The sequence below is a fragment of the Chaetodon auriga genome, chromosome 5, assembly GCF_051107435.1.
Source record: "Chaetodon auriga isolate fChaAug3 chromosome 5, fChaAug3.hap1, whole genome shotgun sequence".
Classification (NCBI taxonomy): Eukaryota; Metazoa; Chordata; class Actinopteri; order Chaetodontiformes; family Chaetodontidae; genus Chaetodon; species Chaetodon auriga.
In genome coordinates this window covers 21,053,973-21,078,393 of record NC_135078.1, presented here as the reverse complement: position 1 = coordinate 21,078,393, position 24,421 = coordinate 21,053,973, and the positions used below count along the sequence as shown (strand labels likewise).

At 43.4% G+C, this 24,421-nt stretch overlaps 1 protein-coding gene across 26 annotated transcripts in view; it reads right to left on the bottom strand.

The window, feature by feature from the left end:
- ank1a (ankyrin 1, erythrocytic a) overlaps window positions 1–24,421 on the bottom strand; it is an 84,063-nt gene that overhangs the window by 51,030 nt on the left and 8,612 nt on the right. The gene's annotated exons all lie outside the window — the stretch shown is intronic.

Here is a 24,421-nt window from a genome sequence, read left to right as displayed (position 1 = left end):
CACACATACAGTGATGAGCGCTGGGCGACGCCTCACTGATGGCGATGGAGGAGGATCTGGTGTTGATGGTTTGTGGTTCACGGATGGATCAGATGTGTGGAAAGCTGCAACCTACACGCCGGAGTGAGTCGGGGTTCCTTTACGTCACGCTCGTGCGAGTGGCGTCTGGACACAAGATGTGGAGTACTTACCCAGAATTCACATATAGAAATGTGCAACCACGGATGTGCGGTACGAAACACACCACAGACAATATATTTAACACAATAACACAGAGAGAGAAAACACACAGTGAGGCCGAGTCGGGCCTGTCCCACTGACATGCATAGAGAGACAGTGTACATACGACTGCATCAGCACCGTCTTACAGCAAAGACACTTTCTTCATATGTATGCAGACAATTAGTAATAAATACACAAGAGGTGCGAAAAACAGCAAGATTGATTGAAACAATTCACACAAACATTGTCTGTGAGCTCCAGACAATAAACAGACAACGCTGGCTTTTTTTCCCCAGAAAGCACCAAGACTGTCTGCTTCAGACAGACAATTAAACAGACAGACAAACGTCCTCCTCAGGACAGACGGAGAGAAGGTTTCAGATCGGATCTGCTCGCAGTCCCTCTGCTGAGATTCAGATCAAACACATACTGTAGTCAGCTCTAGTCCCGGTCACCCTGAAACACACGCACGCTGGCACGCACGCACGCACACCGAACCCCATCTGTTACTCTCCACTGCTGTCGCGTCAGCACCAAAAACAACCCAGCGCAGCTCCTTTTGTGACGCTCACCGCCCCTGTGCGACACAAATACTCATCAAGATTTGCACTGGGGTGAAATCGCAGAATTGCAGGGATTAATTACCCTGTCATGGCTGCTACTGCACATTTACTATTTACTTTACACCAGCATTTTTTCAGCACTTGTGTTTTTAAGATGCAGTGATGCGGGCTGTCATACCGCGACAGTGCAAAATAACATTTATTTTAGACGGACGTGCCATTTAGCACACAAACTGTTGATTGAAGGAGAAAACTGTAGATCGGCTATTTAACAGAGAACAAGATGGGAGAAAGTCACACAGACACACAGACACACAGAGAGAGAGACACACACCTTTATGTGCTGTACTTGTAAGATTCCACATGGCTAACCTCAGGCTAGCAGTTTGTCAGTTGGATGACATCCTGGAAGCGAATTTATGAATCCTACTATGGTGAAGGGATGATTTGCCCTGCACTGCCTCTGATTGGCTTACCCTGATATTCTCACCCTTACCCTAACCAATCATCACACTTCATGCCTAAACTTAACCGAACCAACCAACGAAGGCAACAAGCATTTGTATCAGAGTATCAGAGGCAGCGTAGCGCAGGTCATGCCTTCGCCGCTGTAGTCGGATTTGTAATTTAGCTCCCTGGAAGTCATCCATAGTGTTGCACTTGGTTGTTCTCAAGGAAAATGCCAGAAATAGTTGTGTAAAGGATGAGAAAGAGAGCTGGAGAGAGCTCTGTGCTCCACACAGCTGACCAGTTATGGTGTGAAGAGGGTGTGAATGTCCGATCGTTGGTTTCAGAAAGTTGCAGAAATGTGGGGGAGGGGGTATACTGGCTACTTTAAACTTTACCCTAATGTAAACCTGACCCAAAGATAAATATAACACCAAACAAAAGCCCTAATCCTGAGCTAACATAACTGTATCTTCTATAACCTGAGGACAATTTCAACTGTTAACCAAAAATCCTAACCTTAAAAAAGGTGAGGAACAGACAAAATGTTCTCTTCCCTGAGGACTTTTCACATCTTTCTATGCTTGTGAGGACATTTGATCCCCACGAGGACAGAGTTACAAATTACACACACACAATGCAGACACACAAAGAGGGAGCAGGACCTTCTGTGTCAGGTGGCGTGTCTGCGAAGACAGATGCATTAGCTGGTAAACACATAGCAGGGATGTGGAGGACAACACACAGAAACAGACGCAGTCACCTCAAGGGTACAGTGAATCAGAGGGTGACAGCAGAAGCTAAAGCCTCTGTTAGGACACCCGAAAATAGACAAAAAGAGCAGAGGGGGGCAACTAGTGCAACCAGAGAGAGCTGTGGCGCATGTTTGATCCTTTTTTTAAATGTCTGAGGACGAATGTGCACTTTGCATGACCTTCATCTGAGAAAAATATTAGCAGAAATTGTGCCCAACAACACTGTTTGTGCATGTCGCTGCGTGTGTGTGTGTGTGTGTGTGGAGGGGATTGTGTGTACGTGTTTATGTGCGGGTGTGTGTACGTGATGCACAGGGGCGTCATCCGCAGAATTTGTGGTGAGTTACAGAGCGTGTCAGCTTAAAAGAATAATTGGATTAAGTAGCAGACGGCTAGTGATGACAGGGAGAGAGGGGTGAAGGGGTGGAGGAGGAAGAAAAGGAGGAGGAGGAGGGGGGGGGGGGCAGAGGGAGGCAGAGGGGGAGAGAGGTGCTGATAAGAGTAACAGGCCGATTGCTGTGGAGCCTCAGGGCAGCGAACAGACACGCAGGGGGAACTCAAACCGTTACGCTGCAGATTAGAGGGATAAAGGGATAACACTCGTAGTCTCTGGACAACTAACTAGCAGCCTCTTGATATTTGGCTATACTTTAAATCAAACTCTGAGACAAGCATAAGACAACCAGGATGAGTCATGTACAACAGAAAAGAAAAAGGACACATCACTTTGTCTCTGTTTGCTTTATGTGCTCCCCGATGGCCTTTGGAGTACAGCCGCTCTGCAGGACGTTACCTTTCCACATTCGCGGCCTAGCCTTGAGAGCGTCAGCTGAGGATGAAAACTGAGGACAGGAAGAGAGAGAGGAGTGCAAGTCAGAGGAAGACTCATATTAAAGAACGAGAAGTGTGTGAGAGAGAAGTGGAAGAATGATTAGAGAGTAATTCGCTGAGAAAGGGCCACTGATGAAACAGGACATAACAAGGCTTCAGAGGTACTTCATCTGTCACGAGCATCATTTGCCGTATGTTGACACAGATGACCTCGGGGGGGCAGAGAAATGGACCAGAGTCACAGAAACACGTTCACGCACCGAAGTACTGGAACAGACAAGAAAATGTGAAATTAAAAGAGATGCTTGTCATATGTACGCAGTCGGGTCACCCACTCAGATGAGTCTCTGCGTTAAATTCTAAATTTGCATGTTTGGTCATATTCATATTGTACATTGCTGCTGTATTTTCTCTTCTTTTCTTCATCAGGCACACAAAAAGACACTGTTGCATCCTCATGATTTTACATTCACTACACATACAGTTACAGTGACAGTCAACAGACCCTGCTGAGGGATTAGTCCACCTCAGACCAGCCCGCCTGCTTTTAATTCGTACACAATAAACATGCATGGATAAAGGAGCAGAATACAAAAGCAGCTCACAACAATGTCACATAAAAATACACCACGCGTGTCCAGATCGATTACCCTTCCTTCAGTTGCTCACACAGAGACATGTTTCAGTTCACTTTACAATATGTACAACGGCTTCTTTACAGTGCCACCGTCTGGCAGATTGAGATGAGCCTGAAAACAACAAAACTTTATCAAAAATGCTGCTCGTTTTATGCAGGGTTAGACTTCAGGTTAAGACTCCAAAATCTGCATAAGATGAAGAGCTTTCGACCTTTGGCGACAGACGGCATGGATCCTTCCCGAAGAGGCGAAACAACAAGCAAATCCTGAAATTCTTGATTTGCGAATATGAAATTTAAGGCATCAGAGACAAACAACACAAACCAACACAATCTGACACAAACCAACTTGAAAACTTGTTTTTGATCGTTTGTAGCTATGTCGGAGTCTTTATGACCTAAAATAGGATGTTGTTGTGTACTTATTGGCCTGTAGGTCTGTACTATTGATGCACTTCTGTCACGTTAAATAAGTCTTTACATCATTTAACTTAAACCAATACAAAGCCAGAAATGCAGAAAAATTCTGTTAACAAAATCAGCATAAAGATGTTATTTCAGGGTAGATTATTAGTATACGCAGAGTGCTGTGTGACTTTTTGAGCTGCCGGGTTTCCAAAAACTGACTGTGTGCTCAGAGCCTTCATTAGAACAAGCACTCCACAGGGAGAAAGCAGCTCTCTGCTGCTCAATGGACCTGCACTGCCTCAATAACTCACGCTCCCTCTGTGAGAACAATAAGCTACAGAGGAGCTGTGATATACAAATGACCGTAGCATTAAGAACCAAGCACCTTCCTCAAAACACCTATTCATCAGTCCAGTTTGTTTTAGCCCTGCAGTGCATCAGCTTCCCCTTTGATCGCCCTCCTTCCCGTCCATTATCCTCAAGTTCAGGATATACATCAAGTAATCAAGCTCTAATGCCACGAGTCAAACCAGGCCAATGCCTGCCTAGTTCCTCGTGAAACGCTGACACAGTATCTAAACTAAGTGGACCCTTACTAAATTATTCAACTCTTGGGGAAAAAAAAAAAAAAAAAAAAACATGAAGTGGAGTTATAACAAGACAGCATCATCACTGAGGTGCTGAACAGTAAAGAGCTGTTCTCAGAATCCCATAAGGCACCTGATTTATCTCATCTGCAGCTCTGACTTCAATACGACTCAGCTGAGCACATCACAGGGGATGTGGCCCTAAACTACAGGGATGATTAAAGAGGAGAGCTGTAACAGGACACATGAGCTGAACAAGAGCTGAGAAAAGTACATCAAAATACAAACGAGGAGAGGTTACAGAATCTGCTGACTGGCAATTTTCAACACTCGTTCTGATACGATACCTGGGTCTTGGTATAAATACCAAACTGATATTTCTCTTGATACCTTGACTCTGACAAACAAACATGTTTTCTACTAAACCTCTGACATATTAAATGTTGTCGAAACTGAGACAGCAGCACATTTTACCATTGAAAATAGTCTCAAAATGTCAAATTCATCAGACAGTTCCTGATTAAAGCCAGGAAGAATATGAGCTCTGTGTACTGGGGCTGTCTGTTGCTCAGGGGGAGAGCGAGTTGTCCGCTATTAAAACTCATCAGTCTGCATATCGGGGCTGGATACTGAACCCCAAATTGTGTGTGTGTGTGTGTGTGTGTGTGTGTGTGTGTGTGTGTGAATGGGTGAGCACAGAATCATCATGGGCCATGTTGCATATCGCTCCTGATGAGCAGGTCGGCCTCTGCCATCATTGTATGAACGGGTGAATGTTGACGTGTGTTGTATAGTGCTTTGAGTTGTCAGTAGATTAGAAAAGTTATATAAATGCAGTTTATTTATTTATTTATCTACGGACATGTTTGGTCAGTACTGAAGGAATTGACATTTGAGATCGATCCAGCCCAAATTCTCAAACCTGAAGCTGGGCGAGAAGATAACATTCATCAACTTTCAGTGCAATCAAGAAGTGATTATAACACCAAAAAGAAATCCTATGATGCAAACTGCAATTAAAAAATAACAAAATGAGTTAATGAGGTTTTTGCAGTGGAACCATTATCGGTATAGTGACACATTGCTGTCACGTCCTACTCAAGGCTGGAGATGGTATAAAGTACAAAAAACGACGGCAGCTTTCGTGAAGCATCAAAACAGTAATCAGACCTCTGATATGAGGATAACATAATTAGAAGTGATGCAGCTGTTACAGCCAAAAAACAGTTTGGCAGGGTTGATCCGTATGGAATGAAGAACAATGGCAGTCATCTGCATACATTATTGATTTCAAACTCACTGGCGCTCTGAGTGCATAATGTAGCTCACCTATGATCTGATGATTCGACTGCACGCAGCACTGTGGGTGCGTTTAGCACATGTTAAAGACTCACAACACATGCTAAAAAAACTCCTGCTGTATGTTATGATATTGACACGACACAACTTAATGCTTGCATGGAAAGACACTCAGCTATGTAAATAAGTCAGAAACACTTTGCTGCATTATAAAAAAGACATCTTGTCTTTTTTTGCCTCCACCCCAGCCAAAAAACCCCAAATAAATAAAACACCACTGCTTGAAACATTTGAGATGGGTGAGAGGTTTTACATGTAAGCAGGCACAAATGAGTGCAGATATAGAAGAGGAGACTCCCGAAGTGAGAGTTAAGAGACAACAGAGTGAGAATGAGCAGGAGAGCTCTGCAGATCTCAGCCTGATAAATAATGCATGGCAGAGAGCTGCCAGCTCTGTGCCAGGCAGCAAGCAGCCTGAGCTCCATCAGCAGAGGAGAGGTGGTTTCTGGAGGGGCACAGGTGGAACCGCCAGGTGGGATGAAAGGGACGGATGGTGCAGTCACCTCCACCTATCACCTCTAAGCTCATTTCTTTCCCTCCTCTGTCTAACTCGCCTTCTGGGCTCTCGTTCACGCTCGTGTGTGAGTATGTGCAGAGTCATCCTCTTCATCCTTTACTGTTCACTTTGCCTCCAATGTGTACAAAGTGAGGTCCTGCAGTGTTTACAGTAAGGGTGCCCAGGACGGCGCCTGTTTGGTTAAAGCTGTGTCACAGAGGTGTCCATTCATTATTCTAGTCTGTAGCTCGCAGTGTTGTGTTAGCAGCTGTGATCAGTATCTTTATACTAAACGGGTCACAGTGACAAACCCACAGTTATCACCTGACTCTGTCTGAATTTCCAGCACAAATTTTACTTACTACGGCTTTTTGCTTCACTCTCAATGCTCTCGCAGCCTTTTTTTAGAAGCAGCCGGCAGACGTTTTCAGCAATAAGCTCTAAAATCCACTGTACACTACCTGCTCAGCACCAAACAGCACTGTTCCTGGTGAAAATAGCTTATTTAGCCACAAAAAGACAGATATTTCCTTCAGGGACTTTTACTGCTGCGGTAACGACAGAGGTATTAAGAATCCTTTTTATAGTAGTATCAAAGTTTGAAATTCTGGATTTGACTTTTCAATAATTTACTTTTCATTTGTTTGACGTCATTCTTCCCTCGTCATCACATCATGTAATCTTGCAGTGATTAGTCGACGCACACGGCTTGCTCACTTTTGAAGGTTTTTTTTTTTTTAAACTGTGATTTAAAGGGCTTGGACAGATTAAAAAACACGAAAAGGAATAAAAACTTTGAAGCAACCAATCCCCAATTACACAAGTAGCTTCACAAATTAGGCAAAACAATGTCTGAAATGTTGCAGAAATCATGAAAACATTTAACAAAAACTGTACCAGAAAAGAGGAACTGTAGCCACAACCAGACCCTCTGCAACACTGAGTGAGAAACACTTCACTGAACGACGCAAAAATTACAATACACAGCACACTCCAAAGCAGGTTATGTCAGGACATTGGAAGCATTATGCAGTATAGGAAGGCGTCCCTGTTATGTTGTCTACCCTGTCTGATTCCTCCTGCTTCCACCCTCTGCTCTGAGCCTGTGGAGGTCAGAGGTCATTAAAGCAGAAAGATTAGACATCACAGCGCACAGAATGCGGAGCGCTTTGATGTCCTCTGCAGTGCAGAGACAGTGCAAGCTCTTCTGATCTTCAGCTCCGTTTGTACCTTTTCTTGTCTTCCTCAGAGAATACTGATGTGGACACTGTTGAGGCGGCGAGTGGAGGAGCCTGTTTTAACAAAAGGACCTTCGGAGAACCTGGCTATGAGTGCCGACTGACACCATTATACTTAATGCAAACATTTATATGGCTGCACTAAAACCTGTTAGTGTTAGTGGTACAGAGTCATCTTTTGTTGCTTTAGCAGTAGAAGATTCATAAAAAAGACCAGATGAAAGAGAAAAAACTCAGACAAACCAACAAAGCGTCATTTGATTTCAGGCAGCTACGATTAAATTTCAATGATGTGCAGTGTTTACTGTAGCCGGAGCACTCTGAAGATGAACTGTGACACGACACAGAGCGAACAATGTTTTCATGTTTTGTGTGAACCCCTGGGACGTGTGATGTTTGCACTGAGGCGCTGGAAAAGAAAGAAGAGATGAAAAGAAAGAGAAGACAGAAATGGACGGCGTGAGGGAGAGTTTAGATTTCTTTATGTGTTTTATCAATGACATTTAGCAGCACCCTCGGCCCCTCCCTCCTACTTTTCTCCCCTGTCCATTGAAAACCGTTGCTCTTCCATCCCAGACTATTTTTATCCAACATTTCATTACCATAATAAAACACATGCATGAAAAAAAAAGATAAACTCAAAGAGACAGCGCAGCCAAAAACCTGGATTTGGGAGGCTTATTTTCATCTTTCTTTCTTGTCCTCTATTCTTTTATGTTGCTCTTTTCTTTTCGCTCAGAGAAATGGAAAGAGACATGCCTTTTCTTTCAGCCTGTGCCTCATTATGGTGCTTTTCAGGTCTGCTCTTTTGTATGGGGCCAGCCCAGAGCCGTGCACAGGCATAGCGGAGCAGCCGGTGGATTACCCAGACTCACGTCAACACGTCGACAGAGCCACCAACCACTCCAGCAAACGCCCCTTAGAAGTGTAGCATGAACGTAACATGCTTTAATAAGTGTAGCCAAAGAGCCATGCCAAGACTAAACCAACAGGAACAGCTGCTGTGCCACAGACATCAGTGTGAACAATGCATTTAGGTCTTTAAACCAGGGCACGGCTATCATGATACTGGACAGAATGTATTGCTGTCCACTGATAATCAGCATGCAGTGTGCTGTCTAGCCGCACAGAGCATCACGTCTCAAACCCGATGTCATTAAGATTAGACATTCAGAAGAGAAAGAGGTAATTTTTCTGTCACTGAAAAGCCTGAGGTCATCGTTCGCTTTTGAGACAGAAACACAACATGCAGCGTCTCTTTGCTTAACATTTGGCCTGTAATAATACATTCTCAAACAATACATGTCGACATGAATTCATTATGAAGCTCTGTGTAAGATGAATACTGGATAAATGCATCTGCTGAGGTCAAAAGTGCTATATGCTATATATAAAGCCTGGTAAGTATGTCCTTGTTCTTCTTCTTCTTATTGCTAATTATTCCATATTTAACATATAATCTCAACTTCATTTGAATATTTCTGACAATTACAAGAAATCTTTACACCCATAACGTGGTATTTGTTTGAGGCAAAGAGAGCTCATCACACACAATATCCATTTATTAAAGCTAGTAATCTAATGGCTATGTGACAGTGTTGCCTGTAGCTCCAAACTGTGTAGTTCGCCTTAACTCACTGACTTCTCGAGCCACAACTTCTAGTTTTGGTTCAGTCTCTCTCATTAACCTTGTTTCCATCCTGAGTAGGCAGCTGTTTTCAGAGAAAAAGCTCTAAAAACCAACAGCACAGCACCTGTTCTGCCCCGAGCAGCAGACAGGCACAGTTAGCGACTAGATGCTGAACACAGTGAAGCATTTGGCTGGAGAGGAGACACAAATTTCCCTTAAAAGTTGGTGTAGACCAAAAACTGAGATAAAAGCAGAATGATTATCGGACTAATATTTATGAGGGAGACATAAACACAACTCCAAATTAAAGCTAATGTTGTTCTGTATACGATAGCTATGTAAATACGCAACTGCATGCTAACTAGTTCGCTTTATCAACTTTATGAAGTGAAAGTATTTCAGTGTGGTGTTCAAAGCATGCTTACACTGCCCCCGAGTGGCCAGAAAAATCAGTTAATGCAAGTTTAATCTGCAAAGTGTTGGTGTGCGCTTCTTCATGGGTTCACATACTGCATGCGTGTGCTCAGCAGTTGGCAGAGAGGAGCTGGAGCTTCAGGTCATCTATCAGAGCTGAACCCTCACCTTCTCCAGCTCCCTCCTGGGAAAGAAAAGACAGATGCCTCCTCTTCCTCTGCTACATGTAGTGCTCATTAAGCCCCTTCGCTGTGATAAGTCACAGCTTCTCCCACTCACACCTGTATGCAGTCCTTTACACAGACACCATATGAGGTTTTATTTAAACATTACTAAGAATTAAATTCAGAGTCACAACTTCAAATGCACCTGAAGCGAAGCCTCACCCTCCGCCTCTGGAATTTCCAAGAAGCAACCCTGAGGCTGTTCACACTGCAGTGCCATAACGTCGATAGGCAATAAAATCCCATAGATGGCTGCAGCATAGCTCTTAAGACAAAACTTTATTGCAAGTATCCTTGATTAGATTCACAGTGGGGAAATTGAATCTGAAGGGTAATATTCTCAGGAGGGAAAGGGACGAAAACAGCAGGCAGCGAGCTGTGAGGGTGAGAGACAAAGCATTAAGCCTGTCAAATCCCACCGAAAAATGGATTCGTCTTCCTAACCTTTAGAAAGAGAAAGTCCCCCAAAAGCTGACAGAGTGGGCTCTTACACCAGGAAACCGTGATGAGGAGAAGCTATTACACATTCATAGCTTTAATGTAACACCTATAAGCTTGGTGTGAAGGTTTGCACCGTTAACACTGTAGCCGTCTTCTGTTTGATTCATTCGTGAGAAGCCGAAATAATATTTATCTGGTGATACTGAACCCTCACAAGTACACCTGCTGGCAGCATTAGCTCATCAACGGCATACACAAAGGCTACACAGGATTCAAAGACAGCCGATGACTGTGCTGAAGAGACTCGCGCATCTGCATATTAATGTTAGCAGCATGCATTGTAAAAGAGGACAAAAGATGGCTGCTGTCACAAATATCACGTCATAAAAGGCACACAGACTGGGACAAGAAAAGTACTATTATAACTGGCTGATGTGTGTTATTAGCAAAGAAGGGACAGCTGGCTTAGTTGATGCAAAGAAATAAAATTCCTCCCTCATCCATCTTTCCATCTCTCTCCCTTTCCCTGCTGTTGCTGCTGACTCAGCCCTCAGGGAGACTCCTCTATCAGGCCAGCCCTGGCTTGGTGTCAGTGGGGCTGTGCTGCTGCTGCTGATGGTAAAGATTTGTGTGTGAGTATGCACACGACATGTAAATGTGCTGGAGCACCACAGAATTACTTTAGAAAATGTACAGGCACATTTACAGATGATTTATGTTAACTGTGAGGAGGAGGAGGAGGCGGAGGAGGATGTCAATATGAACATTGCATCAACTGTTTCTCATTGCACCATTCATTTCTACTGACAGTGCTACAGCTGTGTTAGCCTTTGAGACAAGTTTCAAAGGTCAAAAAAGCCTCATTCTCCAAATATGAAAGCAGTATCCCTGCTAGGGCTGTCGCGGTGAAATAATTTGCCCTGCAGTGATTTAGGGTGGCTCAACAGCAGGGTGTGCTGCGTTAGCACCATTTTTTTTTTTTTGGTCTGTTTGTTACTTTCTAAAGGGTATGGCGGGACAATGTTTCATCTTAGTACAATATTTCCTCTCAGTACCTGTTTGTACTAATCACCTGCACTCTCTCCTGCCTCCTGGGTCTGCCGGCAGGCCACAGGATGCAAACCTTGCAGCTGTGGCGACCAGTCACGCTTTTTTTGCTAAAAGCTCCAGAGCGAGCGAGGCCAAGGCGACATGACTTTCTACTGTCTGGCACTGTAATCCCAAAAAAATTCGGATCCGATGGTGGGACAACACTGTGCTTGTGATTCAGTAATTGGGGGATACTGAGTAGCAGAGATTGTTGGGCTGTACGCGCTCCAGTTTTGAGCAACAACAGCTTCCTTATGAAATCAGAAGAGAGCTCTAACATTACTGTACAGTGTAAAGCTTCTTTACCAGCGGAGAAAGTACACAGAAATAACGTGAGGCTACATATTTAAAATGTTTCCACTATTTACAGGACAATATTACTGACGATGAGATTGAGATGGAAGGCAATATAAATGTGCTTGCCATTAACACGTGGTTAGGATTCTTAAACTGATAGAGATCAATGAAAGCATTGGAATAAGAGAATGGTGATACTGTAATCTAGATTATAGCTTCCTTGTATTTGCCTCAACGCATAGGACATCCCTCTTTCGCTTTCTTTCACACGTACGACCCTGCAGTCCTTTTACGCTTCCATCTATCCGCAGTATTGAAACACACAGCAGTGAGACACCTTAATCACTAACATGCACACACACACACACACACAGCTGATGAAAAGCCCTTTTCTGCGTTCATGAAGAGGGCACGTTGAGTTCCTCACTGCAGCTCTTCCCTGATTCCGTAGTCAGCACTAACGGCACGTGGCTTAAACCTACACCCATGTGCACACCAGCACAGGAGTTAAGACACACACACACACACACACACACACACACACACACACACACACACACACACACCCTTGGACATATCTTTACACACACCCTTGCATTAATGCAGCTCTGCACATGCCTGTGCAAATGACCTGCACATGCACAAAGAGGTCCATGCGAAGAAACGTTCACCCGCTCATACACAGCAGGCAAGCCGAATGCATCTAAAAATAGCCCCCTATTGGCACCCCCACTGTCATCATTATTCCTTTCATCGTCCTTATCAGCAGTGTGGGGCTCATTCAGTTGGTGGACAGTCAAGCCGCTTTCATGGAGCTTTCCTCGCCTCCCCATCGACACCGACATCACATACCCTCCTCATACCCTCTTTTCAATTCCTGTCCTCCATTTCTCCTCTCTGATATTTCCATCTTGCGTCCCTAGGTCCCTTCCTCCTCCTCCTCCTCCTCCTCCTCCTCTTCTTTCTCTCTCTCTGCGTGCCTTATTGGGAAGCACTTATGAGTGACACCCACCACAGTGTGGAGAGAAAGGGATGAGGGAGGAGAGGAGGGCACATCCCAGAGGAGAACTTTTATCCTGACAGAATAGGCCTACTCATACAGAAGATGCAATGACATCAACCATACCTAACGGATGAAACAAAGCAGCGAGAGGAAACGGAAAAAAGTGGAGGGATGGGATGATGAAACAACACAGAGATGAACAAAAGAGGTGACTCAGGTGAGACGGAGGAGAATCTCCACAACGCTCCTCTTCTACACGCTGTAGTCAAAAGTTGTGCAGCATATATCAACACACAGCTAGCTTTCACTTTCACCAAGTAAAGCGGCTCCTACAGCGAAAAGCTGCTTAATCAGATAAAGTCTGCATCATTACGGTATGTAATCTATAAATCATGATATTAACAGCAACCTGAGTGGGGCTGCAGATAAAAATCTTTTCCATTATTGATTAATCTGCTGAATATTTTCTCGATGAAGTGATTCATCTTTGAGTGAAAAAAAAAAATCAGAAAATAGTGAAAATTGCACATCCTAGTTTCCAACAGTCAAAGGTGACATTTGTCCAACCAACAGTCCAAAAACCAAAGACATTCAGTTCACCATCATCAAGAAAAGCAGCAAATGCTCACGACTGAGAAGCCAGCCAGCTGTGAAATGTTTCCACTCATGAATTAATCAGCTGTTTCAGTTCTAAAAATGAGAATAAACAGCAAACATTAAACATCTGAGTAACACAGTAGATTGTTAAGACTGTCCTCCACTATCAAGTCTTGTTGGACTTGTTGGGGTGACTTGACATTTTAACACATTCCTGCCTTCAAAACGACTATAAATAAAATAAACAGAAGTATTCATTCTATGCAAACTATAGCTCGTTAAACACGGGTTATAATGATGATATACACAGACACACATACACAAGGAAGGAAGGAAAGGAAACACAAAGTCATTCTGTAACATCCAGAAATGATTCATGGTGCTGGCTCTAGATGTGAATGGGCTCTAAAAGTAGGTTAATAAAGCTAATGTTGAAAAATGATCTGGCAAAAAACTAACTGGCTGACAGTGCTCTTTTGAAAAAGTTTACTTCCACAAAAATGAAGAGCATCCATTTTATGCTGTCAGAGCAACAGCCTGGGATGTACGAGGGTACTCTGGGTGGATAAAACGTTCCGGCAAACTGTGCGTCACACAGTTTATTCCTCTCTGAGGCGTCCATGTCTGTTTCTCTGTTTTTAAACACCTTGTATGGACAAGATGGGAATCTTGAGGAAAGACACGTCAGCTGAGTTCAGGTTAAATAAAGCTTTAACGCCTTCAAGAAACCCTTGAAATCCCTATTTCTGGGGTAGTTAATCTGTACAAACATCACACTTCCTGCCCTTTGTGGTCTATTACAGACTGTGAGTTTGAGTAAAACCTTACAAACTCCCAATCCCGATTGTCACTCAACAACTCAATTGACTTTCCCGTCGCATTATTCATGCAAGAGGAGGCTCATACAATACGAACTCCCCACGGCTGCACAGGTGCGGCCTGAGAAAAACACACTTTTGTTCTCACAAAGCATGTATTCCCCTGCAAATGAGCCACATACCAACCACAGAGACATCCCCAACCCAAAGCACAGCCCCCTGAAACAGGAAGAGAGCACTTGAGTTGGGATTTGATGGGGGAGAGTGGCTCAAGGGGGTTGTCAAAGCTGAGGACATACAAAGAAAGCACACATGGAGAGGCTGGGGTCAGTTCAAGGACTAAAAAAGAGAGAAAAGCATAAGAGTAAAGAAATGTGAGCATCTTGAAAACTAGAGAGCTGGATAGAAATAGAGAAAAGGAGCACAAAAGGGAGACGAGAGGGGAGAGCGGAAAGGTTTGGATGTGATGAGAGCGAACATTGTAACTGAAGCTGTACAGGATGAGAGGGGTCAAGAGGGAGGAAGAAAGGGGGAGGTGAAAAGGTGATACACCGCTGGCCCTAATGAAGGAACATATTTGTACTGGGAGGCACGGTGTGTGGGAAAAGACTGAGAAATCTCAAATAAATTATCACAAGTGAGAGGTGGGAGAAGTACAAATATTTTCGATCAAAGCAAAGAAGGACTGATACGTCAACAATTTGTTCAGTAATTTGGAGAGAGGGGGAGGACATGGCGCGCTCAGAAAGACGTCGAATAACATCTGAGGGAGAGAACAACAAAACAAGCATCGCTCCTCAACACGTTAACATCCACCCAAAATGAACATGACATACGAAACGATACGGATGCTCGGTTTTGTAACGGTGTCGTACAGCGAAGGACGCCCTATTGTGTAAAAATGTTTACTGCACTATTCTTACCTGAAAGGGCAAGGGGACACACACTGCTTCAGGAGTGCTGAATGTATAGAACAGCCTCACAAAATGGCCTTATCAGCATGTAAAATACAAAACCTATAACCAGAAGCAATGCCTCAAAATAGTTCCAGCCTTAGACAGCACATTGGCTTCCACTTTGAATAAATGGAGCATGAAAGAGGGATGAACAGTGCCAACCCACCACCTTACCTGCCCCCCCAACCCCTCCACCCCCAATCTGTGCCTACCTTTTGCCCCTCCCTCTCTTTTTCTGTATATTTCTTTCTCATATTCAAATGGCTGCTTTGTCATGCTGGGTGTTATTAATCTCTGTCACACTCGTCCTTCTGCCAATGATGCGGGACATGTGTCCTCACACAGGTGATCCTCAGCTCTGACAAACACGTCCTTCGTCTTGCAGTAGCCCCGTTGTCTGCATGTGTTACCCAGAATGCCACCTGAACTTCATAATCACGGAGCATGTACAAAAATATATACTGAATGTAATATGCATATTTGAACCCAACTTTGAGGATAAAGTCTGGTGATATTCAATATTTTTCTTACTGTCAACAAATCCCATGAAAAAACCAAAATATTATTTAGCGTTCAAAAACACAAAAATCATTGTTTCCGACCTGTTTTTGGAGATTCACATGTTCAGTGAGAACAAAATGGGCTCGGGGATAAGAGCCAAATACATGAACAGGCTGGCAAAGTCTGAATGTGTGAAAATACTGAGTGACAGACTGATGTGACGTTGGTTTTGGTCTTCTCACTTCATTTTAGTTTTGTTGAAAATAAAAAATATTGGAATATTCCAAAGGCGCTTGTTGTCCTGCAAACATACTCTGGCATGGGTTCACTTTACTGGTGATTATTTTGCAGTTTGGTATAATTTGGATTTGCATTGGGTTGCACATTTAACTGTTCTAAGAATAGAAAGATGGAAATGGAGAGAATGAAAAGGAAAATGAGGTGAAAGGGTGTTTTTAACCTCTGGATCTTCAGTGAGAAGACAAACCAGAATTAACATAATCCTTGTGTAAGTGGAGGGAGAGGTTGAATTGATCTCACACATAACGTGACCTTTCACATGAATAAAGCCGTCTTCATGAATGTATGACCATGCTCACCGGCTGCACTCTCACAATAGCCTGGCCATAATGTGCTGTGCTGGAGCAGGATTACAACACACAGTGAAATATGACACTGTTCTCACATAACCATGGAAGAGTGTTACCGTATGTGTGGTTTTGTGCTGTAAGAAAATATTGATATCAAACGGGTATTTCTGGAACATACTACTTAAGTGGGCCTGCAGAACCTCCTCCTCCTCTTCTGTATTTGAAACTTACATAAGCCTGCACTGAAAATGTGCAATGTGTGATCACATCGAGGCAGGATCTTTTGATAAAATGCAGCATTTGTGCAGCTACATATTAACGCACGATGATGAATATAACCCAAAATAAATCCACTGTATTCAGAATATCAATACAACAGTTGGTCAGGTCATGAAAATGAATCACTTCTGCAACTCATAAATGCCTGTGTGCATTTTGAGGACTGGAGGACGGAGCTCACCTCTCCTGCCATTAAATCATTCATGACCCTGCAGTGCTGTGGGCCACACAGTGCCAGACCTGCCTCCACCAATCTGCGTCTCCACTCTGACAGTAAGCACACACACTCACACCACTAGAATCACCGTTTTAAGCCCTGCACTAAAATCAGCCTCCGCAGACAGCAATTACAAATGCTCATCCAGGCAGGCATACACATTCACACTCAGTCAGTCAGTATTTATTGGCGTCTCCGTGCTCCTGCTCTGTACACCTGTATCCTCTGCTACCCTCAGTGGCAGCATCAATCTGTGAAATATGTCTAAATTTCGTCCTCAGAGAAATCTCTTTCTCTGCACAGCACTCCCTGCAGCATCGATCAGCCTTTATATTCATGAGCTCTGCGGAGGGTCTGGCAGGGCACGTTGGATACCGACCCTTTGGTCGAGGGGGTTCCCGAAGACATTGTCCTCCTCCTGTCAGGTTGTCCTCTCATCACCAAAATGTTACTGCACTGCACTACAAAATCCCTCAAATATCAGCCTGATGAAATTATTGAATTTTGTCCTTAAACAAGCAGTGCCAGTATTGGAATCATGGGAGACTGTGACTTTTACTGCTTTTCTCCATCTTACTGAGGAAAATGTCTCCCACCTTCTTCTCTCTTGAGTTTGCCCATCACTTGTCCTCTGAATTCCATTCCCTCCAAGCTCTTCTAAGCAATCTAATCCACAATCAGGCCTGTCATCATGTACATGATAAATAATCTAATTGGCCCAAACAGTCTGGTTTCAAGAATGGTCATTTCATTGAAACTACACTGCTGTCAATGACAAACACTGTGGTCAGCAAGAAGGGATGCCAAGTCATCAGTTCTCATGTTGCTGGACCTGTCGGCAGCTGTTGACACTGTGGACCACCAAATCCTCTTGTCCATCCTTTCTGAAATAAAGATCTCTTGTTTGGCATTACTCTGGTTTGATATTTCATATTCAAGTTTGCATGGCAAGAAGAAGAGCGTCACTTTCTTTCCACTGGTGTACCACAAGGAACTGTGCTTGGTCCCCTACTCTTCTAAATATGCACCACTTCTGATTACGCACTCACATGTTTTTTTCTCACCACTGCTATGCTGATGATATCCAGCTCTGTCTGTCTTTCCCACGAGCCTCAATGATGCCCCAAAAAAAAATGATGGACCACCACTCAATCTCTCTAACACTGAACTGATGTGATCCCAGCGAGTCATCCTACTCAGCACATTAGTATCCCGCTCAGTTTTGCCTCACTCTCACCTACAAACTCTGCTCAAAATCTGGGCATCAACTGACTTTGAGTACCTGTCCATAGTTGTGTCACTTCACACTATATAACATCAGTAAGATCAGGTCATGTCTGAATGCTTGTGCAGCCACTGGTCATTTCTCACTTTGCCTACTTTAACACCCTTCTGGCAAGGCTGCCAGCATGCACAGTAACATCTCTGGAAATGGTCCAAAATTCAACGAGCCAAGGACAGCTCATGTTGTTCGACTTTTCATGACTCTCCACTTCATACACCTGCAAGCCTTGTGGCACATGTCAGAAAGAAGGCGGGACTGAGCGTTGACGCATTTATTGTACCTTATTTATACATCGGTTTGGACAAAAGCCTCCACCAAATGAATGAATATGCAAATGTAGTTAATAAAACCCTCATTGTTGAGCCCCACATATTATGTTGTGGTGACGTGGTTATTTATAGCAGCCAACCAAGTTATACATGCAGAGAAGCTGCAGGTGTTCTGGGGTTATGAGGCAGGCGCATAGAAATGTTGATGTGATGTGTTTCCCACATGACAAATAAATCACAAGGTATGGATCATATGTTGCACTGCTACTACCCACACTGATCTAGGGTTAAGAATAGCAGATACCTAAGGATAATACTAGCACAATCAATACCATTAATATTTTTTATAGAGTGACTAAATATAGTTGTTGATTTTGGAAAATTCTATCAATTTTTAACCTCTTCACCCTTGAATTCCATCTCTCTGTGTATCAAGCCCATGACTGAACAAGTGCAGAAATCCTTAATGAATAATTGATGACTCTGCGTAACAGTATTGCAGAGCAGCGTTGAACTGCTGCACTGGATCAGAGGGAGAGGCGGGTGTGAACACAGCCTGTGTGTGTACTGCACGCTTGGCTGGTATATGGGGCAATGTGTGACTCTGTGTGTGTCGGATAAAGACGGCGTCTGTGTGTCGATAAACACCACCCGACCAATTCCTTGTGAAAGCAGTGCAGGTCCTTCACACTTCCTGTCCTCTCTCCTCTGACTCTCTTCAGGACATGTCCGTCTCTTGTGGATGATCTTTGAACCAACTGTCAGCGTCCTGACAGCATCATGCAGTGCTGTCAACCTGATCAGATGCTGACCAAGTCACAGTGAAGTTGAATGTAAATGAGCTGTGACCCTGCTCCGACCAGCAGAGGGAGCTAAGACCAGCTCATCCTTCATCTGTCCTCTGTTATCAATCCATCTTTGAGGAATAAAATACATTAAACCTGATAATCCACATCTCATCTTGTCTGGTTGGTTTGTCATTGTCTCGGAAGGATATTTTCATTTTGACACCACATTCGTCTCCAGAGAGCTTTTTATTTTGTTTCTTCCATTTCTCATTAATCTTCATATTGAAGGAAACAGAAGTCTGGATGACTGTGCTGAGCTGCTGAGCCATATATTGGGTGAAAACACATGTGCATGCAGCCACACAGAATATACAGAATTTAAAATATCTTCGTCATGCCTAATTAAATTTTGCACCCACTTCAGTTCCACTTTGCATATTTAGGTGATGAGGGCAGTGATGGCACAAAAATCTGGGTCAGGATAAATCATGTTAGTCATGTGCTGAGACACAGTACATCTTCAAATTAACTTATTCTTAAATTTAAATAATCTTTAACAAACTCCTCAAAAAAAGACAACAGCTTCACAGTTCAGACTTGTGGTCGGTTAATGTATTTGACAAACTGCAGTTAACCGTTAGATATTATTAGGTTTGGCTAAGTTTAGAGGAAAAAATGGGCAAAAACAAGAAATATTATAGTGTGGGATCTATAACGTGTCTGCAGACAACTCAAAATGACAAACGCAAACATGCAAACGCTGAATTTAAAATTAGAACTGTTAAAGCCACATAGGAAGGATTTTCACTCTACAGAACGGTTTGCTGGCTGCACGAGCCAGATTTTCACACTCAAGCCTACACCTCTGCTCAATATCGAGATATTCTGAGCACATTACATAACAGCAGAGGCTGAAGTTCAAGGATACTACAAGTGTGAAAAACAGGGATGTGAAACATAAAAATACAACTAAGGAATAAATTCAAAACCACACGTATACTGTAAACTGAACGCAACAATAATACAATCTACAATTAAACTAAAGTAAAATTCATTTCAGACTTATAAAAACACATGTAAATCCAGGCATGAAGATTAAAGTAAAGACATTTAACCACAAAGTAAACATTAAACTGGTGAATTGAACTGTATGTAGAGAAGCATTAAACATTATTAAACAGAATATGTTGCTGTCCTTACATTATGAATTGTGCAAAAATACTCAGTTTATTATCAGAGAAGAACAAAAAAACACTACACATTCAGTACTGAGACACTGGAACCTGTTATTTTTTTGTGCTTTTATTGATGCTTAACATTAACAGAACTGTAGACGATTAATTTTCTGTCCAGCTATGAATGAATGAATTATTTCAGCTCTGAACTGGACTGCTCTCTCTCACAGTAAGCACAGTGAGGAGCACATTTCTTAACTCCTTAAAACCAAAAACACTTTAAGCATTAACAGAGTCAGAGCTTATAGGTTCATCCAACTGTTGTATGACTGAAAACAAGCTTAGGTCCTAAGTCATTAAAACATTTAGGGGTGAAGAGACCAGAGCGCTGTTCTCTACTGTAAATGGCATCGCAGATTTCTTTTAAATCTAGAAGAGAAGGACGCAGGCACAGTATTGATCCAGGGGTCACACAGAACAACCTAAACAAAATCTGGAAAGAGGAAGCCGCAATGTTCACATATACATACCCCCCCATACATAAACACACACACACACACACACACACACACACACACACACACTTGTGTTCCTCTTGTGAGAAGGCAATTAAAGGTCTGTGCCTAAGGGGCGCTGAGGCCAAAGTCACAGCGCTCTATGCTCTGGCAAATATTTTCTCCATTACCAGCCGACTAACTGTCCTGCACAGCCTCAAGCTCCACTATGTATTCTCCTTCACTTAGACTCTGCAGGGAGAAAGCAGGGGGTGAAAAGAAGAGGGGCCAAGGTATAGAGGGAAAAGGGGTGGAGGAAGTGCTGCTGTATGAGGAGCAGAAACACAGATGAGGACATGATGAATGCAGCCAAATGCAGAATAGTCAGGATCTACCTCCAGTAGTCAGTAAAAATGAATAATTGACCTAAAAGACATGTCAGATCATGCTTCTGAATCTGTCAGTCTCTCCATGTCCCTCTGAACAAACTGCGTTGGAAAAGACAAAAACAATGAGGACAAAGTGCTCAGCCGTGGCGACCTGATCCATATGGTTATGATGGATTTCCAGTGTAGCATGTGGGTTGTGCAGGAAATGATATATGGATGTGTGTAAGAGCATGCACTGTGTGTGTGTGTGTGTGTGTGTGTGTGTGTGTGTGTGTGGGCGCGAGCCTGTGTGTGCATTTAAAGGACAGTGTTTCTGAGTTTCAGAGAGAGATATGGACTTATGTAGGAACCTAAACACTGATCCTGATTGGAGGAGAGGAATGAGAAAACAAGAGTAATCAAATAGTAATGATAATAAATAATGAGAGATGATGTCAGTGGTCATATAGTGATTAGAAAGTCCTCTGTGTAAACACTAGGTGGCGACATCCAACTTTCTCACAGAGCGGCCGACGCTGTGCTGACTAAGGGCTGGCTGACAGCGGACGTGCTTGTGCCAAGTCTACATACATGTGTGCTTACATGTGATGGTGTGCGAGGTGCAGTTGACCTTGTAAAGCTGCTGCATACACGCAGATTCTCCTTCATCCTGAGCCGATACTGCCACGGTCCCCGAGGACCGACCCCCTCCTCTTCGATCCAAACTGATTTAATACGGCAGGGGGAAATGCAGCTAAAACATTATCCGAACGCATGTCTGTTTATTGCATCAAAGGTTTTATAAATGTGTGTGGTGGAAGTTGATTATTCCATATCTACCTACACAGCACTCCTGTTTTCTTTTCCTGCCGACCGAAAACATTCGGCTGCCGCAACAGTAAAAATGACTGATGCTCCATCCCCCCCTCCTGCCTCTTTCTGTTGCTCACTTAATCTCTCTCATTTCTCTCTCTCTAAACGTGGATCCATAGCGTTTGGTGCAAACTCGGAGGCTGAGAGAGGAGAGAGGGAGGTGTGAAGAATCGAAGCATGATCTTGCAGTGTTGCAATGTGCCACAACTAACTGTGGCAGAGAGGGGGAGAGAGGGGGAGAGAGGGAAGGAGTTGTAGTCCATATTGAAGCAGGAGGATTGATTATGGGAAGAATGGAGGCATGCACTCTAGGAGGGAGAGGGGAAGGGAAGGGGGTGGGCACCTGTCTCTGCATCTGCTCGAGAAAAATCTCTGGGGTCAGCCAATTAGAGGCTGGGTGACACCACTATCCTCCCAGCAAGCTAGTAAATCCTGCGCCACAAGACAACCCACGTGCCTCTGTTCAATGAACGTGTGAGCTCATAGAGAAGCACACGAACAAGCCTGCTGACACACGCACACACACAGAAAATGTTCAAATATACGGTGAGACTGAAGATGGTTAAACATCGGACAGTGCTGACTTATGTTATCCAATCATCAATGAAATAACTGACATACATCACGACAGCTACCCAAATCCACCCAATCCAGCCTGACCCCGATGGATCACTGTAACACTACACATGTGCAGGATTCAAGAGCATCCACATCCTTTTTAAACCTTATAAGATATACAGCCATACACAGAGATTTGGTTTTATTTCCACCGCATCACATGATCTCCCTCATCAGATGGAGTTGCTCCATTGTCATGATCATGTTCAAATCTCTATTTTTTCTCTTACTGCCATGAGATTAAGGAGACATCCTTGACCTTGGAAACAACTGGGAGGAAGTGAGAAAATGGAAATATGAACATCTACTCTTCCATGACAGCGGGGAAACTCCATCTGCCGAGGAAGATCATGTGACACGATCAAAACCTCAAGGACAGCTATTGGACCTTGTATTGAGACCAACCGCTGTTTCCAAGGCCAAGGATGAAATCTCGATCTCCGGGTGAACTAAACCATTAAACTTTGCTATTTAGCTGAATGACTTGTAAAGTGCTCTTTGATAACGACAGACAGGAAGGAAATAAAAGACTCAGTAAGAGATTTGCTAGTCTGAGAGCTTAATAACAAATAAAAATGGAGCCTGCTATCAGAACCTACGTGTGTTAGTGATGCAACAGGGTTTCAATTGAAGATCATTTAAAAAAAAAAAAGGTGCTACCGTACACTTCAACATCAACAAATCATTACGTTTCCACAGTTTGAGACTTGAGCATGATTAGTGAAAACAAATGACGCACTTGCAGAAAAGTTGAAAGAGGCAGCACAACGTTTCAGCCAAGTTAACAGTGTTCACTCACGGTACTGCAGATGTAGCACCTCCAGCCTCGGCGTGGATGAATGAATGAATGAAGGTCCTGTTGTGTTCTGTTTGTCTACATCTTAGTGGCCATCCTCCGGAGAGCAGAGCAAAAGTGTGCATGCGGAGCGGGATGAGAAGTGAAGAGGATGGAAAAAATTATAGTGACACCACCTCTCCCTCCAGGGGATTCAGATGAAGGGGTTTACAAATGGCTAAGCTTTTAATAACAGGTCCATGATGCTATGACACTTTGATGACACTTGACACGAGGATTAGATGACTCAAGAAATCTGCACTCCACTCAGGAAGATTTGTCATCAGGGAGCATAGAGTGATACTCCAAGGAACCAACCAAGGCCAAAGTCCTGGCTTCATAATGTCATCATGTTACCCAAAAGGACTGTTATAGTCGTAAAAACTAAATCTGAATCTGTGCCTTTAAAGCTCTAGTAAGCTGCTGTAACATGCATGCTGTATTTCAGGACGCCACTTTGGACAATGCAGGTTTGATTCAGTCAGGAAATTCAGACTCCAATCGTGAACTCAATCTTCTTCTTGCCATCACATTAAATGAATCAGACGTTCTCTATTGTCCGCACTCAGAGAACTGGAACTGAGAATTACAGTCAGGAAGCTGCACCGCTGTAATGACCTACTGCACTGCTGGGCTTTGAATTGAATTATTCTTCTTCCCTCCGGTAGACAGAAAAGAAGGAATCATCATATCAATCAGGTAAATAAGACACCCGTCATTCAATACAGAGGGAAAGGGCGCAGAGTCACCCTGGGGTCACCCACCCTCCTCTGATATTTCACTCTCCTCTTCTATGGCTCTACCCTTGGGCTATATTCCTTCAGTCTGAGCGCCAACACTTGCACACAATCACTAACACATAAGGTGCTTCCCACACACATAGTACAAATAAAATCCTACACTGGCATGCTCGCCTTCAAAAAAAAAAAAAAAACACACGCACAAACTTGCAAAATGCATGCTCGAAAATGTACTATTTCAGCAGCACTGAAGTGCAAAATCCTCTGTATTTTGCCACCTAAAATAAAAGTCAAGCTAGCAGCTCTGTGAGGCTGTACTTTGACATGACAATGCTTTGAGCTAAGTGCTAACATCAGCATGCTCTCAGTGACAATGC